At 33.6% G+C, this 7,169-nt stretch overlaps 1 protein-coding gene across 2 annotated transcripts in view; it reads left to right on the top strand.

The window, feature by feature from the left end:
• The window catches only part of LOC117121377 (prolactin-releasing peptide receptor-like), a 41,468-nt gene that overhangs the window by 31,464 nt on the left and 2,835 nt on the right, over positions 1 to 7,169 (top strand). Inside the window, exons 3-4 of one of the 2 annotated variants that reach the window (XR_004447536.1) lie at positions 4,356 to 4,420; positions 6,376 to 6,453. The gene's annotated coding sequence lies outside the window, so the exon portion shown is untranslated. The remainder of the gene's footprint in view (positions 1 to 4,355; positions 4,421 to 6,375; positions 6,454 to 7,169) is intronic. The other variant, XR_004447537.1, reaches the window with a different exon arrangement.

The raw sequence follows: 7,169 nt of genomic DNA on the forward strand, positions 1-7,169 counted from the left end.
TTACGTTACGTCGATTTCACAACGCACCAGTCGTAATCGGTTTCCTGTCAAATCGCATTTTCTTACGATAAAACGACGTAATCGTAAGTAAATCTGCCTTCTTACGTCGACAGGAAACCAGGCTTAACGCCAGGCGTACGTTAATCCGTGTTGTAACTAGCGAAATGTCCAGACTGGGCAATTAACGAACCCAGCGTGTAAGTATTCGCGCGAAATATTCGTATTCGTAATATCGCACGTTTCATTTCCTCTTTACACCTTGGCTTATTGTGATTGGTCAAATCCTTGCCGAATTCAAAATAATCAATGCATGACTGTTGTAACTCAGTGGCGTACGCTAATCTAGGGATTACTAGCGTTCGTGCACAAGTTTACCCCACTCGATTAACGTTACGCTAAGTCTTTGTGTCTGAACATAGCCTTACACAGATTTCCTACAAATCCGAGATCTGGAACAAAAAAGGAAATAAAGTGTTAAAGCGAGGCTCCGGAGGAAATTTTTGTTTTCATATGTTGTAAACTGATTTTTCTACGACACAAAAAGCATATTTGACAAAAAGCTCGGAAGCGGTTAAGGAGATACAGATTTTTGAATATTTAAAAACTGGAAGAAAAGGGTTGGTTACGCCCCTTTGTTAACCCCAGTTTTAAATATTCAAAAATCCGTATCTCATTAACTGTCTCCGAATTTTTCGTCAAATATGATATGTTGGCTATAGCAATCGGTTCTACACCATACGGTATCACAAGTAATTTTTCCACCGGAGCTTGGCTTTAAGTTAAACGCTGATGCGGTGCTGATCAATAATTGTTTGCTCCTAAAAAGAGCATAGCAATTCTGATTAATACACTGAAAACGGCGTGGAGGAAGCTCCATGCACAATTTTGCTCCGGGTTTTTAGAAACACGTTTAAAAGTTTGTATTTTCTATAGGCCAAAAATAAAATAAATATAAAAAGGAAAAAAAGAAAAATATGGGAACAAAATAGGCCAAATATTTACATGAAGAAGAAGAAGAAGAAGATGACGAAGAAGATTATGATGATGTTGATGATTATGCTATTCAACCCTGTTGTGAACTCCGTATTCAACTTATCAATTTAAAAATTACTGAAAGACTGATTTCAATCATTGTTTGAGCATGATATTCTTAAATTTATTATACGCCCTCCGAATTTATAAATTGTCAGAGCTTCAAAGAGCTTTATTCCTTACTAGGCTTCCTCAATACTCCCACACTTTCTGGGCCAGTTTGAAAATTCCTTAGGCGGGGGCTCAAAATTTTATGCTTTTAAAGGGGACTTAAAAATATTTAACTCTAGAGAGAATAACACGACCAAGTGTCAGCTTAATTAAACTCCACACCATCGATCAACCCGCCCAAGATATGCTGAACACTCCGTGACTAAAAGTATCCTCGGCCTATTGATTAAACATCACTTTATATTTACCGTAACATTTCAGACTGTGACCTGTGGCATTCTTATGGATTGAGTTTATATTTCGAGTTTACGGGTCACCATAGTGATTGTAATGTTTAAATATTTGTATTAATTCTACCCGATAGATTATGCTTTGACCCAAGACGTTTCATGACCTTGTTTGTGAAGACAATCAATACAAAGAAGAATAATTTAAATAATTTAAACCAAAATTAATTAAAAATGTCTTTGTATAGTCTTTAAAAACGCACAAGATTGCATTTCAGATCGGACTGTTTTCCTAATATTCCCCTACTAAATATGGAGGTTTTTACAGACTTAGAACCCCAAATCTATCAGATAAGCTTGGATTAGCTGAGATACCATACTACATGTTATTAAATCGAAAATCATCGTACAATATTATATACAACATGTCGAAAATAACACTTAATATATTAGCATTAATATAAATTGACTGTAATACTAACAAAAATATCAATAATAATAATAATATTTTATTTTTATACTAGTTCAACCACCTTCAACATAATATCATAAACATTACAGTATAAAAGCAAATAAAAAAACATAAATTATACACATCAATCATTATAAAACAATTAACAAAGCAATTAATAAAAAGAACATAATATAACAAAATGTGATTATACAATTAAGATAGAAATGTTACACTCTGGAAAAAAAAACAATAATTTAATTTAATTTACACAGTATCTATAGGTAATTCAATAATAAAATAACAAATAATTAAATTACACCTATACTGTTCAACCACAAGAACATAAAAACAATATTGTTTTAATCAGCATTCGTTCATGAGAGAATGTAAAGAGGGTGTTCTCTACCCTGCGATTTGTCGCTGTGTTTATGTCTTAATGTATTTTCTCTATGGTTGCAGTGAGCTTTATTTCTAGTTAACCCGTTTCCTTTATTAGAATGCTGCAAGTATCTCAGACAGCGTACAGCTAACACACTCAAATAATTAAATAAAATATTTGAATTAATTACTTGATTTGTATATTTGTGTAAGTCATTTAGCTTTCAGTTGAAAACTATTATAAGAAAACATTCGCTTCATAAGTTTCCATAAAATCGCTGCATTGTCGTTACTGTGCATTTTCTTTGCCATCATAAAAGAGTAAATATTACTCCAGAAAAGGAGTCGTTCTGTACCTTTTTTATCAACTCCACTTTTGGAGTTAAATTCTCTCCTTGAAATTAACAGTGAAATGCTCTGTCTAGATTATCAAATTTCCTTTTTCAAGAAAACTGGTGTATGCCCATAGTAATGATGTGCCTATATATGGTCATGATGTGATGTCATCATCATCATTATTTTAGGCATTTCGCATTTTTTTTTGTCAAATAAAATTTGATTGTCTGCACAGGACTTTACACTACTGAGTAGCTGTCCCCGACCACTGTCCCCGACGCAATTATTAACGCGTCCAGATTCGACCGATCATTCAACGTTCACAAAACTTTCGGCGACAGAGTGAGCGATTCTATGGAAACCAGACTTCACACACGCATAATGGTATCATTCATATCAATTGGTTAGTTAGGATTTTCGTAGCAAAAGTCTAAAAATCAATGAAAAATTGCCTACTTGGAAATTGATAAAGTATTGGAATCTTGAAGTTGGTTTTTAAATAAGACAGTCTATAAATGTGTTGGTTAAAAGCATTGCCGTCGGAAGCATTTTGCAAGTGGTCCGGCCATTATAAGAGCGGGATAGGGAGAGTCCATACCCACCTCAGCCCCACATATGGTTGAGCTGAGGTGCGAAAATTTGAGGAAATAGTACCTCTAGATGGCAGAAAATGATACTCTATAGTAAAATTCATCATCACATCCCCATTGTAGTCAAAATGAAGCGCCAACAAATTTCTCATGTTCTTTTATCATCGATTTTCGGCAACCATAGAGACTGTGATGAGACCATAGAAAATAAGACTTAAAAACACCGTCTTCGATGTATTTACTTTACTTTATCACTTTTTTTTTTGGGTCATTTTTATGCATTTCATTTCAACAACTTTCAGGCATCTTCTGTAACTATGAAATTACATTGTGATCGAAAAGTGAGCGGGACCAAAACCCCCTTAAAAATATGTGGGGTACGTGTCCCCCGTCTCCCCATTATCTGCACCCATACTGGTAACCAGTACAGCCACTACCCGGTCCCCTCAAGGGGCGGACACAACACCATGGTTGAAAAAATGGCACATCTGCCGGGAAATAGCACTTGTATACTTTACAGAATGAATGGCCCTCACTTAAAAAGGGTGATAAATTTAGATTGCCAGTAATTAGGGCCGGCTTGACCATTAATATCTTTGTGTCACATAACAGCCTATACTAATTTCATCGGAGTCGTGTTTTTTTTTTTAAAGTCGATTCTTATCCTACAATCATCAACCTAATAATAATTATCGACATCATCATCACCACCGTCATCATCGCTAACAACATCATCATCATCATCATCATCAATATCATCATAACCGCCACCACCTAGGGCCTATATTATTATTATTATTATTATTATTATTATTATTATTATTATTAGTCACTAAGTAAATAAGATTTAATTAATTATATGAGCGCCTATCTGTACGTACAAGCGGAGTAATATGATTTAGGTTAGACGTCATGCCTTTCGGTTAGAGAGTGTATCCTAGCTACGAGACGCTCTCAGACAATTAATATGGTGCCAGTTCAGACAAGAGGCAATTCTCTCTGAACTTTTGGTTTCTTCCTGGCCCCAACCGAGTTTAACGAGCCGAAGCCTAATATAATAATAATTATTATTATTATCATCATCATCACCCTCATCATCCTCATCGTCATAAAGGAATGGCGCATTAGAAAAAGAATAACGAATTGGTTTTTCTTATACCACTCCAGGTGGCGTTTTAAATATAAACATTACTCAGTGGACTACGAAGGAGACTTAACAATTAATAACAAATGTGAGTACAGTATTGAACATTTTGCATCATTAATTCACTAGTTAAATGGGAATTCTGTCATCATTCTATGGTTATTATTTTGACTACGTTTGTTAGGCATCCGCATTGAAGGCATTGACAATTTCCTCGACAGAAGCATGCACTGACATGAACATACAAGTGACTCGCTAACCACCAAAAACCTGAAACTGGCTAAAAAACGTTATTAATTACAGCTTGAGGCTTGTTAACTTCCGTTCGTTGTTTAGATTATAGATTCGTATCTGTTTTTTTCATTGACAATATATACAATTTATTACCAAGAGCCTATAATTATCTGGTACACAACTTTTAATCCTGAATAATCGAAATTTGTTATTATAGCCCAACAAAAATATTTTCTATATATTTTTTTAAAGGACAGCGAAAGCGATCAGGGTAGGCCCAAATGACAAATATCTTCATGGATGTGTACTTCTATGATGTCTATCAAATAAAGCTACTACTGTAGGGACGGATCCAGAAATACGAAATAGAGGGGATCTAGGGGGGATTTTCACATATGGATAAATTATGATTATGTCACCTCAATGGTCCATGCTCTGGATCGCCAGAAATGACTTAAATATAAATACAATTTTTATATTTTTTTTCTTCTTCATTTTCGAATTAATTTTTTAATAATTTAGGCGGGGGTCGGTTGTACACTTCCCCTTTTCGAATATACGGAAAAGTTGAGCATTTTATATAGGAATGTAATAATAATAATAAAAGGAATAATGATAATAATAGGCCTAATAATAATAATAATAATAATAATAATAATAATAATAATAATAATAATAATAATAATAATAGGCCTATTAATAATAGGATTAATAATAATAATAATAATAATAATAATAATAATAATAACGAAACAAATTGGCTCATGGCGTCCCTCCAAAAGAAAGTCGAAATGTGAAATACATTTACATTTACAATACATTTGAAATACAGATACATATTAAAAACCAGACATGAACCGTACATGGCTGAATGTCTCTCTCTCACTCTCTCAATGTGGCCACCTATGCACAGATATTTATTTATTACCAATTCGACATATAAATGAATAATATGCAGTGAATGAAATTACTTGGAGAGTGCCTAGAGCAAGACATGGGCAAGGCCCAACACTAAAGGTGATCCATTGATCATTATGATAAAATGTAATTCACACATGAAAGTAAAAACAATACAAAAAAGCCTGAATTTGAAAACAATGTTAGAAGGGCTCCCAGTTTTAAATAAAAATAAGGCAGCAGACCATTTAACAGAAAATGAAAGTTGGTATGCCGGGGCCAGATGTATCAAACTGGAAATCGGCTTTAAATTGTCTTAAGTCCATTATTATAAAATTAAAAAATCGATTGTACGCATGCGCCATCTAAGACAACTTTTAAGCTAAGATTCTGCTTGCTAAGATGGTTTGATAAATCAGCTTAAGATATTTGCTTTAGGAACATCTTATTTTTTTTTACTTCTAAGCTGAGATTGATAAATCCTTGGTCTGGACCCGAACATGTTGCTGTAAACTAAACATTATTTTTAACTTGAAACGCAACTAGCCTTGCTCATGTAATACCATTATTTTGCCGATCCAAACAAATATATTTTAATAGCCAATCCAATTGTGGTCAAAAATCACATGGGCGAACAAGGCTCTGGCATCCCCTTATTTTAGACCCTGATCAGAATTGTTGGACCCCTATCGACATTTTTTTCATTTTTACCAGATTTTACAAACATTTTACTACAAAATCCTTTAATCGACAGTCTATTTCTATGTATAAATAAGAATATAGCACCGGTATAATTTAACTGTCTGTTAATTTACAGGGAAACAATTTTGTCGTTTATATATTTAATTGTAATTTTGTAACTTACTTAAAATATAATTATTCAGTCATGGAATTAAATTGTTTATCTTTCAGCTCAAGACAGACAGTGTATATTTATTGGACCTCATTGGATATGGGCTGGACTCCGGCCTAATGGGCGCCTGATGCTCGGTAATTTTTGCTTTTCTTGATCTCAATCCATTTGTTATCTTGCTTATATATGTTGAGCATCGAATAAATTCAATCAATCAATCAAAAAATATTATATCATGAAAAATGTTTGTATGGTGAAGATTATAGTATTATGTTTATTGTTTGAATATACTGTATTTTTGAATCTATATATTCATTTCTATCGAATAGTACACTTTTTATAAATTGTATTTACCCATGACAATCGGAATGCTAACAAAATTTGTTTGCGCTATTGCGATCTACTAGTCCTACCCAATGCCATGTATTTAATAATCCTCACATCATTCCGTGGTATGATGATACTATGTACATAATTGATATTTAACATGATAATGCTGTCCATTTTTTTTTTTTTTTTGCTTTATGTCAAATTTATCAATATTGCGCTTAGCTCATGCTTAAAATTAAAAAGTCGATTGTACGCATGCGCCATCTAAGACAATTTTTAAGCTAAGATTTCGCTAAGATGGTTTGATAAATCAGCTTAAGATATTTGCTTTAGGGACATCTTAAATTTTTTGACTTTTGCTAAACTGAGATTAATAAATCATTGGTCTGGTGGGGCTGAGGTGGTGGGAACCCTTCATCTGGCAAAGTCCCTCCCCGTGGGCCCCTCTATTTCAAACCTACTGGCTCTGCCTCTGTTTTTATATATATATATATATATTATGTTTTGATGATACTCCGTTATA

This window comes from Anneissia japonica, unplaced genomic scaffold (genome assembly GCF_011630105.1).
Source record: "Anneissia japonica isolate Jap-2015-1 unplaced genomic scaffold, ASM1163010v1 scaffold21_len1647178_cov195, whole genome shotgun sequence".
NCBI classification, from domain to species: Eukaryota; Metazoa; Echinodermata; class Crinoidea; order Comatulida; family Comatulidae; genus Anneissia; species Anneissia japonica.